This window comes from Astatotilapia calliptera, chromosome 3 (assembly GCF_964374335.1).
Source record: "Astatotilapia calliptera chromosome 3, fAstCal68.1, whole genome shotgun sequence".
Classification (NCBI taxonomy): domain Eukaryota; kingdom Metazoa; phylum Chordata; class Actinopteri; order Cichliformes; family Cichlidae; genus Astatotilapia; species Astatotilapia calliptera.
In genome coordinates this window covers 55,502,135-55,517,337 of record NC_137424.1, presented here as the reverse complement: position 1 = coordinate 55,517,337, position 15,203 = coordinate 55,502,135, and the positions used below count along the sequence as shown (strand labels likewise).

General features: G+C 41.8%; 1 protein-coding gene across 1 annotated transcript in view; it reads left to right on the top strand.

The window, feature by feature from the left end:
* Positions 1-904: 904 nt before the first annotated feature.
* trpc5a (transient receptor potential cation channel, subfamily C, member 5a) overlaps positions 905-15,203 on the top strand; it is a 195,619-nt gene continuing 181,320 nt past the window's right edge. The window contains exon 1 of the mRNA XM_026163141.2: positions 905-1,576. The gene's annotated coding sequence lies outside the window, so the exon portion shown is untranslated. The remainder of the gene's footprint in view (positions 1,577-15,203) is intronic.

The following is a 15,203-nucleotide window of genomic DNA, read 5'->3' as shown; positions in this document are numbered from 1 at the left end:
GCTACCAGAACTTTTTCTGTAGTTTTACACATTTATTGCTTATAATTTAACCCCAAACAGCCACGCTGAGAGATTTCTTTCATTTACTTCAGCAATGTTTCTTTATCATGTGAAAAAACTGAGACATACTGTTGAAAATGCACTTTTCCCAGAAGCAGAAAGAGGGATTTCATTGGTTCGGCACACCTAAGATCAAAGTGAGCTGTATGTGGCCCGCAATGTAAAATGAATTTCACATACGCAGTCTACAGGCTGTTCTAGGGGTGAAAAGTGGTTTAAGAATCAATTTAAACAGAAGGTTTCATTGAAAATAAGACAAAAAAAACTAAACAGTTGGATTATTTTGGTGTAGTGAACAAGTTATGAAAAAAATAGATGAAATCGGGTGTTTTTGCTTTTATTGCTTTTCTGGATAGTTATTTGTATGAAACATGCTTTATGTGTGCTATTTTCTGAAATGTTCTTTTTGGTTTTTGACAGATTTACTTAAATGTCATGCTTTCCCCTTGTGTTGTGCTTTTATGAAGTTATCATGCTTAAAAATTATTGCAACCATCTATTGATCTATCTGTCCATCCTTTAGTTTGCATTTATTTGTCAGAAACGTCACAAATAAATGCAGGGTAAAGATAATTCAGTATTCCTTGCAACAAAAGAAGCATAAAGATCCTTAACTGTGTAATGAAATGCTGAAGCACCACTGTTTTAACAACTCCATAATATAACGATTAAAGTGCTGGATGCCTTATCAAATATTTGTTGAGCTGAGTAGAAAACATCAACGTGCAAAGTCTTTATTAAACACGCTTGTCGCAAAAAAGAAAAATACGACCATATAAATCAAAAAGAAACAGAGAGGAGCGTTCCTATTCCAAATGCAGTGGAGTGGAAATGGAGTGGATCTATACCATTTCGTTTGATGGGGGTCAACAGCGAGAGAGATCGAGAGGACGTGAAGTGGTATCTCGTCCGTGTCAAACGCTGCGGTTACCGACGCCTCTCTGTGGAAACAAGACACTCTGCAAGCAACCGCGTGGGCTGCACTAAGACTCTATCTCGGATTTAAAAAAAATCATCACCTGTAGCTACAGGATTTAGATTTCAGACACACACACACACAGAGAGAGAGAGAGAGAGAGAGAAAGAGAGAGAGAGAGAGCATCTCTGCTATCTCCCGCTGAAGCAGCCGCCGGCGTCAGGATGGAGGCGCAGCATCAGCAGCACGAGCACAAGCGTCGCGAGCCGCTCCGTCTTCGTCCGGATGGCGCGAGGAGAACGAGCTGAAGAAGAAGAAGAAGAAAGTGGTGGAAGAAGAAGAAGCAGAGAAGAAGAAGAGGAGGAGGAGAAGTACAAGAAGACGGTTGGAAGGTGGAGGAGGAAATCCCGCGAGAAAAGAAAAGACAGAAAGACGGACAGACAAGCGCAGAGAGTGAGAAAGCTCCGCACGTGAAGTGCGCGAGACCTCCAGGGAGAAGGGAGTTAACGTTCATTTTGGAGGAGCGCAGCGGCCGTTTTTTATTATTATTTATTATTTTTTCCCCACACCAACGGAGAAACAAGGTCTCCGGACAAAAAGGTAAGAGCCACCAAACATTGACTTCTTCTAAATCCGGCTTAAACCGGCAAACAGCGCGAATTAACACCTGTATGCGTCCGTAATTGATTAATTGACTGAAGCTGTGGCCGGTTTTAAAAAATAAACAAGATAACTGAAAGGCTGCCTGGAAACTGCGCCAGCGCTCGGCTGTACCTGTTATCATGTTTCCCCAAAATTAAACGTCGGCCATGGTGTTGGAGCGTCAGTTTTAACATAAGCAAGAGCAGCAATGAAGGGCCAATAAAGCTGGTACTTTTACAGCTTTTATATACGGCTTGTCCTCAACTAAGAGCTTCCTCCACACGCCTGGTCTTAACAACAACAACAAGTAAAAAAAAAAGACTGGAGTGTGTCAGATGTGCTTTAAACCCAAAGAAAGACTGAATTTGTGCCACAGTTCTCGTCCATCCCTCCCACATGTTCTGACTGTATTACACCTTCACACTTGAGCTGGAGCTGCTTTCATACGTGCTGATAAGCCAACCTGGGTGCGCTGCTTACCTGAATTCGTGCTGTTGCGTGTTTATGAATTCTGGGCACTTGGCCTGATTTAATTTAAGAATTTGAATGTTCTTGCTGTTCTTGTCCTGTTCTTGCTCAGGCTGTTGCGGGTTGTATGTGTGTTGTTTCAGGGAGAGAGAGAGAGGTAGGGTTTGGCTGGGAGATGCTTTGGGTGACTGGTGGGTGGTTTATGTATCCTGACTCTATTGACTAATGCTGGGAAGAGAGGGGGTGTAGAGAGAGTGCGCGCGCGCGCGTGTGTGTGTGTGAGAGAGGAGAGAGAGGAGGGCTGCAGAGTTTGTGTTGGTCTCCGAAGGCTCGGTTCTTGCGCGTTCGTGCGTTTTGCCTGTGCGAGAAGGATGTTGTGCAGTGTTTTTTGGGGGCGGGGGTTTAGGGGGCGGGCGTGCACGTGTGGCTAGACTGTGCTTTTCTCTGTTCATGCAGACACGTGCGCGCGTGTATATGAGAGCACATAAGAGAAGAAATAAAAAAACAAATTAAAAAAGTGAGAAGAGACGGATGGAGCTGCAGAACGTGCGCATGTGTTGTTTTTATGAGTGCGCACGCCACCGCGGACCCAACGGCTTTTCCTGCATATTAAGCTGCGTTCCCCCCAACACACACTTTTATTTAAGCGTTTCCCTTTTCCTTCTGACGGGAAGCTTTGTTTGAAATGTCAGACTAAACATTAAGTTTACACACACACAGCAGTGGCTCCACAACACGAACATCCAGCAGCAAAGGAACAATTATTGCGCCCAGTTGTAGCTTGAGATTTTAATTAATTGCGAAACATCTGCTTGTCAGCAATTGTGAAACGTTCATTTCAGCCCGAGCTCCACGCCTCTGTGAGGGAAAGCCGACATGTTTGTGTGAGTCGGGACAAAAGGACAACAAAATAATTTAGATCCTCCTAATTATCACGAGTAATTACAGCAGCAGTAGCAGCAGCTGAATATTTGTTGCCGGAGCAGATTCGAGGAGACCCTTTTTTCCTTTTTAACAATTAAAGTGATTAGTCATTTGACACAAATCAGTTTTGATTATTAATCCGTTGTCTTAGTCATTTGTTGGTCTGTTTTGTGTCTCTGTTAATTACCTCTGACAAAGAGCTTTGTGGTTGGTTCAATTTATGCGTTCAGTTTTTGTTTGTTTGACTGTATAGTTATGGACAACCTTACTCTGAAGTAGTTTTCCAACACTTTCAGTGTCACAGTTATATTTTTAATGTACATAAATGCTCATACTGTCTTGGATTAGGGTCTTGATGCTCGAGTTAAATCAACACTTTTGTATTGTTTTTTTGTTTGTTTTTCAGTAGAAACACAAAAACCTGCTTCTGTATGTGATCCATTGATCAACTTTTTTGTGGTAAATTTTCATCTGGAGCATGATGGGAAAAGTCTTAGTGTTAATCTAACTATAGTTTCTGAAATTGTGCCTCTGCAAGATCGCCAGTCTTTGCAACATCTTACAGTCTATGGTGACTAAAAACTTTCTGCAGAAGTGATTAACCCCTGGAGTTGATCTAGATCCCGATTTTATTTTATTTTTTTTGAAAATTCTCTACCATTTGGGGTAATATGTTTCACAAACATATGAAACTGAAATATAGAATATTAGTAGACTTCTTGTTGGTATTCACATCAAAATATCAGAAGCAGATCTGTGTGCAGGTATTATCAACCTTCTTACTCCCAAAGCATATGCTAGGTGACAAATCATCGATATATTACACTTCCAGGCACCCAAGACGTCCCTAGATTACAAGATCAAAAAAAACAAAACAAAACAAAGGAAATATGATAACCATTTGGAATGAATCTACATATGTACTTTCATTTTACTTAAATCGTTTTGGAAAACACTATCTAAAATGATTAAAGTGCTGGTTAAGGTTTGGGATAAGGTTCTGGTTAGCGTTAGGACTGGAATACATGGCTGGAATGAGTACTACCTCGGGAGCGTTATTGTACTGGATTTTATCTATAACCCGGCACGTAGCATAAGAATGCGGAAGGTCACCTTTCGCATTCCTCAGGAACGCCGCGGGACTTGACAAATCGTCAGTATATTGTGCCTCGGGAATGAGAATGGACTGCAGGTATCCTTCAGGAGCGAGGTGCTTGGTGGATGTATCCAATCACTGTATATTTTTTCATGTAAGTTAAATGTCAAATTAAACAAACTACTGTTTAGCTAGATTCAAACAATGAGATCTTCTGATATATCGGCCAATAGTTATGTAGTGTCAATGTGAGAATGAGTGATGGATTACCCCTTTAAGCTCTCTACGGCTCTGCTTGGATCAGACACTGATTGTGTTTGTGGTGTTTCCAACAGAGACGTTGCAAAGTTCCCTGTCTCTTTATTACCTTTTACATTTTCATTCATCATTTTAAATATGAATATATAAGATAATATAGCAAATACTGTAGCTAATACTGGGTGATCTATCACCCTGGCAAATCTAATAATTAACAGTGAGTAAGTATTTAGGGGGGGGGAATCTATCAAATGAAATCAACATAACACATTAAATGTCTAAGGAAGATTCAGCTAAAGCACTGACTAATATCACAACATCCAGTTTGGCTCTGATCAAAGCAGATGGGTAGTCAGTCTCATCCACCTTTATATATAGAGATTGAAAATGTGACGTCATTCAGGGGTAAAACCGCAAAGGATTCTGGGAACGAGTGGCAAGTGGTACTAGCGTACGCAGGCATTCACATGAAAACAGTCACATGGAGATAAAAAGAAACACAAAAAATAGCAAGAAGCTGTTGTATTATTAACTGCAATAGCCGGTCGCATGTCAGCCACGGGAAGCCGACGGGTAAAGAGATCGGTTGTTATTGGATTACGTCGTGGAAGAGAAATTGTTCGAGCCATGTTTCCAAAGTAACAAAGAGGCGACGGATGGCCTGGATTGCAGCCATTCGAAGACCAAATATAAAGTCCCAGAACCCTCCAGCTCACAGGTTAGTCTGCTCCAAGCATTTCCACAAAGGTACATCTTCTGTTGTAGTTATTACTTAATTTATCATAACATAATTGTTGATGTAGGTTACAAATAAGTCTTATATTGATTTGAATTGAAATCGTTGTGCTATGCTGCTTTGTTCACTGTGGCTTTGTGGGCTAATGTTTGTTGTGTTTTGTAGGAAAACCAGCCTACAAAATGCTGGAATGCGATCCAGACTGGGCACCCTCTATCAACCTGTATCAGCCTGTGTCAGACCGAGTTTAAAGCTGCTACCACAGCAAGATTTGATCGGTTAAGAGAGAGAGAGCTCAAAACAGCCACGAAAAGTCCCGCATATATGTGCCCAAGGGTTGTATTGAAGCAATCAAGTGATGAATACATGTTTTCCAATATGTTGTTTTGCAATGTTTGGGGTTTTTTTGCATTGTTGATTTGTTTTTCACCGAAGCAGCTAATGAAGCATAATGGATTTTTACAATTTTGCCTCTTTCCTGTAAGATTCTATAATAGAATGAAACAATGTCAGTTATAAATAAAGACAATAAATTGAATGAATTACGAAAAACTCATTTTATTTCTATTAGATCTGAAAATGTTGTGTAATACTACAACCTGAAACGATTGTGTTTGCCTGTACAGGAAATAAAGGGGGGAAACAAAAGAACAGCTGGGAAATGGAATAGTCCAAATCACCAAAGTAAACTGGACCTGGGCTTGTTGCAGGGATCTGAAGTTACTAAACATTTTGTGAGTGTATGCACTCACACTTATTACCATATAATAATAAATATGTGCGTGATGAAAGTTGGGCAGCACGCTAACGTCCTTACTCCACTCTGTATGCTCGTATGGGTCTGACCCTTTCACTCCTTTGATTTTTTTCCCCGTCCTTTTTTTTGCCTTTTCGTCCAGTCAGTCTTTGTACGGACCTGCCGTGTTCTCCGTCATTTTGTACAGAACTGTTTTTGGGGCCAAATAAAATGCAAGTAGGGATTAAAACCGCAGAATTAATGATTACCGGTGCTGGAAATACTAGCGCTCGATGCAGTGTTTTGATTTTGTTGCCACGGGTACCCACAAAGCAATGCGCAAAAGTCACGTGGTCTGTCAATCTGTATTCTGACACAGAACGTCTCCCAAGACACAAAATGTCAGGGTTTTTCATGTTTTTCTGCTGTTTGTTCCGATGGTGTTGATTATGCAACACACTTCAGTGAGCCCCCCTCCCCATCTTTTTTTGTGCTTCGTCCAAATGTTACCTCAGCAGCTGCAGAGAGGGATGCATTTAAGGTGTGCAGATAGAGCTCTAAAGACTTATACTGGAGTCAGATTTGTGTGCTTTCTTTCTCTTAAATTGCACTATAAACGATGGAAAGTTGACGTGTGACTTTTAACCAGCATCTAGCATTTCTTAAGCACAAGCATCAACGAGGGTGCTGGGATACAGAGGCGAGAGATGAAAAAACGAGATAAAAGTGGAGAACTCAAAGCATGGGAGTAAAAGTGCTTTGAGAGGGCTTTAACATGCATAAGAGAACCAGTGGAGTTGGTGTTTGCATTGTTGAACATTATCATCAGGTGGCTGCAGCTTCTCTGTTAATCTAAAATCTGAACATGTGAAAAAGGAGCAGCTGAAGGTTTATGATCATCCACCAGGTTTGTTAACATGATGCGTGCTCCGCCGTTATTGACTGAATTGCGTTGTTTTTTTGTTTTTTTTGTTTTCGTTTTTTAGTTTGAAGAGGCTTGGCTATATTTAGATTTGTGAATGCATGCAGATTCACCCCACTTTGCCTTATTTTGTGGAGAAGAAAGGTTTTACAGTGAATTAGGTTGTATTCATGGCTGTATCCAGATAGCAATGAGCATTCCTTTATTAGCCCTTTTATGGGTCACATTTGGTCTTAACTGTTTGTTTGGCCTTGTCTGTAGGCCCACAAAACATGGGCTTAGTTGGGAGTAGCGTGGCTGCTTTAAACATGTTTATGTTCCAGCTGAGCTGTAATTGACAAAAGTCACACAGATTTGGCTTGTGTGTGTCTGCAACTCGTGAGGAAGACAGGAGGGGGGGTAACAAGTCACTGGATAACATCATGTGCGAATTCAGTGTGTTGTATTTGCTTCTCACCTTGTGTAAGCTGTTGTCAGCACTTTACACTTATTTTCTCCTTTCCTACTTTCGCTGCTCACATATCATGTGTTTTACAGGGAAATTCCCAGGACAGGTTTTTGTCCTTAAAATGTTTTTTTTTTTTTACTCTGTTACTGTTGTTGTGCCTGAAACATGCAGTTTCAGGCACAACAACTGCAGTTAACCAGCAGTAACCACATTAACCTCAGGAGACAGAAGGCTGTGCTTCACGTCCTAATTAGACCTTTGTGTTTTGGGTTCTTTCTTCCTCCTTCTTTTTTTTTTTTTTTTTTTGGTTTGTTTGTTTGTTTTCCAATTCCAGATGTGTTTGATTTTCAGGTGCTTGTTAGGTTCAGACACCTGTAGTGAAACTAGGGAGCAGGTGGAAGAGATCCTGGAGAGGTGGAGGTAAGCGCCGGAGAGAAGAGGGATGGAAGTTCAAATACCTGGGATTGACCATTCAAAGCAGACAGTGCCCAAGAGAGGTGACAAAGAGAGTGCAGACAGGTTGGAGTGGGAGGAGATGAGTGTTGGGGTAGTTTGTGCCAGAAGGATGAAGAAGAAGGTTTAGAAGCTGGTGGTATAACCTGCTGTGACTTATTGTTTGGAGTCGGTGGCTCTGACAAAAAGGAGGCTGAGCTGAAGATATTCTCATTGGCTTGACCAGAAGGGAGAAGATTGGAAATGAGTGCATCACAGGGACAGGTGTGGTTTAGCAGTTTGGAGATGAGGTTAGAGAGGCAAGGCTGAGATGGTTTGGAAATGTCAAACTGAGGGATAGTGGATATACTGGATGGAGAATGTTGAAGATGGAGCTGCCAAGTAAATGGAAAACGGGAAGACCACAGAGAAGATTAATGGATGTGGTGAAAGAGGACGTGCATAAGGCTGGTGTGACAGAGGAGGATGGTAGGGTAGAGTGAGATGGAGGTGATCATGAAAATGATCGACTACAACTTCTGAAGGGAGCAGCTGAAAGAAGAAAAGGTTGATCCCGGTTTGGACTAAAGTATGCATCATCTCGACAGTCACTGCATTTTGAAAAATGATGAGCTGGGAGTAGGAGTATCATGCACAGTGCAGAATCGTTTTTGCTAAGTCCTACTCTGTGGGACTTCTTTGTAAAGGAGGAAAAAGTGGCTAAAAGAATTAAAAACATTTTTTTAACAAAAGGGGAACTTGATCACATACAGGTTTCAATGTGATGTTACCCTAAGCTTCTCACTAGTATATCACTGCCCCTGACTTTTAAAGGGATAATGTAGGACGACTAACAGAAAATATATTGAAAAAGTATTAAATAGTGGATAAAATCAGTTTTACAGAATTTGCTATTGCAGAAAGAGGTTTGGGCATTTATTAAGAAAAGATTCATCCTCTGTGAATGAGGATTTGCTCCTTTCTGCCTGCTGACATTACTGCAGATTTGGCTTTTCACTGTGAGTTCGTAGAGACTGTTGGCCTAAAGCTTGAGAATGAATATTTTTATTTTCTTTCATTTCGTTTCCATTTTGTAGGCTTGTGATGTCATTAAACGAGCAATAAGTAAATGTGCAGCTGGTGTTGCGATGGTGTTTGGAGCTCTTTGAGTTTTCACATGTGTGATATGAAGCTGGGTTTCAGCTGACAGGAAGCGTTTTGGGTTTTTTTGCTCAGCTTTGACCTGTGTGGGTGAGGACTTTTTGTTTTTTTTAAACTACCACAGTCCTCTCTCTCTTTCTTTCCATCACTTTTTTGTTCCTCCTCCACTCTTTTATTTTTGAGAGAGAGAGGTGCTTGGCTTGTGATTGTTTTGTGCAGCAGAGTGAAACACAGGCAGTGCACTCCATCCTTCCTGGACTCTTCACTCCCCCCTTCTCCTTCTCATCACTCACTGATGATCTCTTGTCCATGCTGCTCCCTCTTTGATCTTCCTCCATCACTTCTCCTTCCTTCTCTAACTCCGCCTCTTTCACTTAGCTCATTTGCCTTCATTTTGTTATTCTCTTTCGCTCCACTTGTCGCCCTCCTGTCTTATTTTTCTCCCCCTTCATCTTCCTTTCTTTTCCCTCCGCTCCCCGTTCTCCTCTCATCACTTCACTCAAAGGCAAAGCTGTGACGTCGAGTGTCTTGTCTATCTCACGCAACCTCTTTTCTTTCCTTGCCCCTCTCTCTCTCTCTCTCTCTCTCTGCTTGGTTTTCTATTTTGGGTCTTCTTTTCGTTTCTCTCCCCTCGCCTTGCTGCTTTTCTCTCCGTCATCTTGCAGTACTAGTACTTCTTCTTCTTCTTTAAAATGATAGCTCAGTCTTTGTTTAGTCCCCTTCCTTTTTTCCTCTTCTTACCTCACCCCTTTCACCATCCTCCCCGTTCTTGTCTTCCTCTATCCCTTCCACTTTATTCTACCAACAAAGTGTGTAACGGTACATTGGTCCACAGTGTAGATTGTTGTTTTTACAGTAATGGCTGGGTGAACATGGTTGTGGAGTATGTACTTCACAGCGACTGAAAATGAAATGAAGTGTGAAAAGTCCAGGGGGAAAAAGAAATCAAGGTACTTCATGTGATTGATGTTCATGTGATCTTGTTTCCTGGTCTCCCACAGCACTGTGACTCCTGCCTCCTAATGCACACTCTTTTGAGGCCTTTCTCTCTGCAAAAACAGAGTCATGTGACGGTAATTACAAAACAGTGGGTCAAAATGTCACAATTTTAGCGCCAGTATTGTGAAACCAATACGTCTTCCTCCTCATGTCCACTCTTCTTCTTTTCTCTGTAATAACAGTCACAATGATCTTTCAGGAGACACTCAGAGGGCAAATGATTGCCATGATACCTCATCACACACACACACACGCACACTGTGATGCATGTGAGCACACTTGAGATGCCTATACACTCGACTGAGCATGCATTGATACATGACAGGAGCTGCACGTGTTGCAGTGCATACTCACACATACAGCAACACAGCCTCCTAGAAATTTCATCATCATCATGTATTATTAAATTGCCTTCAGAGTTGGGGTGGAAAATGTAATTGCTGAATGAATTGTCTTTAGAGGCACTGCTTTCTTTTAATTGCATTATTTGATATTTATGATCTGCATCGGGGCCGTGCAGTAAATATATTTTCAGTTGCGATTTTGGCTCCCAGCGATTTTAAGACAAAGATAATTAATAGCGCCAACCTCAAACGCGCAGCGCCGAACTTTTATCAACACATCACCTGCCCCACCAGAGGTGAAAGGACACTGGACCACTGCTACACTATGGTCAAGGACGGCTACAAGGCACAATCCCGCCCTCCGTTTGGCAAATCTGATCACGCCGCCATCTCCCTCATGCCAAAATACAAACAAAGGCTGAAACAGGAAGTTCCGGTTCAGAGGAAGGTCGCGCGCTGGACGGATCAATCAGTGGCCGCGTTAAAGGACGCACTCAATGACGCAGACTGGGACATGTTCAGAAACAACTCCGATGATGATGTCAACATGTTTAGGGAAGCGGTTGTGGGATTCATCGGGAAACTAGCGGATGATACCGTGGAGACAAAGACTATCACAACGTTTCCCAACCAGAAGCCGATGGTGGATAAAACCATCCGCGACGCTCTGAGAAACCACGCCGCTACCTACAACACGGGACTCACGACGGGGGACATGGACCCGTACAAAGCCGCGTCATATAACGTGCGGAGGGCGGTGAAAGAGGCGAAGCAGCGCTACGGGAGGAAACTAGAGTCACAACTCCAACAGAGTGACTCTAGGAGCCTGTGGCGGGGACTAAGGACAATAACGGACAATAAAGCACCAACAACCGGTATGACGAACGCGGCCGTGACTCTGGCAGACGAGCTGAACACTTTCTATGCTCGCTTCGAGGCTGCAGCTAAGGACTCCAACAATGCTAGTGCTAGACAGGAAGATACTGCCAGCACCGGAAACGTGCTCGTCATCTCCGAGCATGAAGTAAGGAGAGCCTTCAAGAGAGTGAACACCAGGAAAGCAGCAGGACCAGACGGCATCTCAGGTCGTATCCTCAGAGACTGCACATACCAGCTAGCTCCTGTGTTCACTGAAATATTCAACATCTCTTTATCTCAGTCGGTGATCCCCACATGCTTCAAAGAGTCCATCATTGTTCCTGTCCCGAAGAAACCCCACCCTGCTTCTCTCAATGACTATCGCCCTGTAGCCCTCACCTCAGTAGTGATGAAGTGTTTTGAACGCCTGGTCAGAGACTTCATCATTTCTTCACTACCAGACACACTGGACCCACTACAGTTCGCTTACCGTCCAAATCGTTCCACAGACGATGCCATCTCTCATCTCCTCCACACATCACTCACTCACTTGGACACTAGAAGGGGGAATTATGTTAAAATGCTCTTCATAGACTACAGCTCTGCATTTAATACCATAATTCCCTCCACACTCACCACCAAGCTGGAGCATCTGGGACTCAGCTCATCTATGTGTCAGTGAATCTCCAACTTCCTAACTGGCAGACCACAGGCAGTAAGGATGGGCGGACATGTCTCAGCCTCCACCACTCTCAGCACTGGAGCCCCCCAGGGGTGTGTTCTGAGCCCCCTGCTGTACTCTTTGTACACATATGACTGTGTGGCCACTACCAGCTCCACCACCATCATCAAGTTTGCTGACGACACCGTCGTGGTGGGCCTGATCTCTGATAACAACGAGACGGCCTACCTGAAGGAGATTAGGAATCTGGAGAACTGGTGCCAGAGGAACAACCTCCTTCTAAACGTCAGTAAGACAAAGGAGCTGATAGTGGACTTCAGCACTAAGCAGGAGAGGAACTACCAGACCCCTGTCATCAACGAGTGCCCAGTGGAGAGAGTGGACAGCTTCAAATACCTCGGAGTTCACATCACGCAGGACCTGTCATGGTCCTGTCACATCAACACCGTGGTGAAAAAGGCCCGACAGCGTCTCTACCACCTCAGACGCTTGAGAGACTTCCAACTGCCCTCCAAGGTGCTCAGGAACTTTTACTCGTGCACCATAGAGAGCATCCTGGCGGGAAACATCTTAACCTGGTTCGGGAACAGCACACAACAACAACACAGAGAGACTGAGGAGGAGCTTCTTCCTGCAGGCGATACGGTCTGTCATTCACACCACCACACAGTACTGACCCACACATATGGTTCTTACACACACACTGGACATTCTGGACTTTGTTTTCACTTCATCACTTAAATCACTTTAAGCATATTTGCACTGCACAAGACATAATGTGGATTGCACAACAGTGGTCACTATATTCTTCATTTCCAGTTAATACTTGTACAGCTGCTGTTATTGTGTATATATTTATTTATTTATATTTCTTCATACATTCTTATATAGTTCTATACTGTGTATTGTGTATTTTGTTGTACAGTTATTTTATTTTCAACTTTAAATTATATATTTTATCTTATTCTTTCTCAGTTAAATTTACCCTTCATTCTAATTTGTGTTGTACAGTTATTTCATTTTTAACCTTAATTTATATTATATTCCTTCTTAGTTAAATTTACCCTTTTTAATTTTTCATATTTATTTCCTATCTTATTCATAGCCTTTTTTTTTTTTTTTTTTTAGGTCACGAGCAGTTGTCTAAGCATTTCACTGCATATCGTACTGTGTATGACTGTGTACGTGACAAATAAAATTTGAATTTGATTTGAATTTGATTATCTCAGTTGTTCTCCTGACTGAAGCTTGGTCTGTTTACTGCATCCTGCCATTCGATTGCATTTGTCCCGAACCTTCGGGAACCCTCACATTAACTTTTATCGAGTGGGAAAAAAAGTTGCTGTTCATCCTCCAGCTTCACTGTTTACATTATGCTAACATAGCTGTGTCGCTAGCGATCACATAGCACATCATTATATACCAGCTAGCCAAACTTCAGTAACCCTATAAAAGTCACTGCTGTTTACTTTCTTGTCTTCATTTATGTCAGAAATGATACCATAGCTGTACGTCTTAATTTGTTTCATAAATCCCTCAGTCAGAACATGGTATATGATATTTAGATGGAAACTAGCAAGCTAACTTCCTGCTAACTTCTAACTCCATTAAATTTCATAAATTCGGTTTTCATGGATGCCTGGACGTTAAACTTAATTGTTACACCTTTTAGATCAGCAATACTGATCACTTTATTAAAGATGAAAGGATTTGGACAGTTTTTAACTCTCAGTGATGCTGCAGTGGTCGTGTGACTTGGGGATCTGCAGAAGAATTTGGACCCAGGCACGGCTAATTATGTCAGGCTTAAAGACTGGATAACCGTGTTTACAGGCTGTTCCAGCATTTATCTGTCTCATACACTCAACCAAACAACAAATACTTTTTGTTTAATTTTGTAAGTCAAAAATCTAAATCTCTCTTCCAGCAAACATTAAAAAAATATTTTATGTAAAGTTAAGTCTTTTGTGCGATTTGTTGCATCTCAAATAAATAAATAAATGAATAATCCAAAACGTAGCTTCATTAATACTGAAACAAACAAGTAAAGGTCAAATATTCCCTCATAACAAAACTTAGAAATTATAAACATGCAAATCAGTCTGTGCATGATTACATACTTGAGTATATCCCTATGGTTGGTTATTGGACTAACGATTGTCAGTTGGAAAGATTTTATTGCCCAACCTTAGTGTAAATAAGTCATTGAACCTTTTGTTTTGTTTTGTTTTGTTTTGTTTGCCTTAAGAGCAAGCATATATAAAAGGGACTGATGATGTTGCAGACCATTGGGCCTTAATGTAACACAGGTACTCTACGTCTCTACCTTAATCTAATCATTCTTTCAGATCTTAATTCGTATGGAAAAAAATTACAACTGCAGTCATTGAAACACGCTGGCTGTTTTCAGTTTTTCAGTCACTTCTTAAATAAAATGGCCTTTTTGTGATCAAACACTTGCCTGGTGCAGGCGTAATGGTAAGTGTTGCAAATAAATATATTTTTGCATCTTAAACAACTGGAGGTGAGTGTGCGAGGCTGGTTAGGTTTATGCACCCAAAAAAAAAGCTCTCATGTTGTTATCAACCAGTGAAAAAGCTCACGTTTTAAACAGAGATTTTTACATGTATTTTATGCAACTGCTAGACAGTTATTACATAATGTGGGTAGCTTTCTGTTTATCACAGATTACAATGGATGATAATGATGGTGGATGTCATTGCACCTACAGGTTATATCTCTTATATAACGTGTTATCAGCGATAACCACTGATCACAGCTATTCATTCAGTGTGATAGCACCAGAAGTGGCTGATCCAGTCACATTATACACACACACAGACACACACACACATTTAATGCAGTTGTTTTGATGGGGCAGGAAGTGGTGGTGCTGTTAATCAGCAGAGTGATCACTTATCACTCTGTACACAAACGCATGGAAACACACACTTATATTTACACAACTGTAGCCTCACACTAATCAGTGTCATATATGCTTTATTAGCTGAGAACACACACGTCACACATACAGCTGGTAGTAGAGTCATATTGTCAGTGAGTGGAACATCATCACCAGTCCTTCAAAACAGCAGCCTCAAAACAATCCCTCGGGACCTTGAGCTAATGAGCCAAAGGACTGATGGAGACACACACACACACACACACACACACACACACACACACACACACACACACAGGCCGTCAAACACAGTCACCCAATCATTACAGGCTTTCTGACGGAAATTTTTATTGGACGATTTATCAACTGAATGGCTTAATTCTCGTCTAAGTATCTTGATTTTAAACTGAACTTTGTTATCAGGTTTGAGAGATCAGGCGGATTAAAGCTGACACTACACAAAGCAGTGGTGCTTACTACATGACTTTGTACTTCACTTGGAGGAGACGTGCATTTGTATTTGAGCCCGGTTACAACAAATTAGAGATATGGGGACATCCTTGCATTCACCCTCAGTTGAATTTATGTGGACCCTCACATATTTGTGGATGTGTAAATT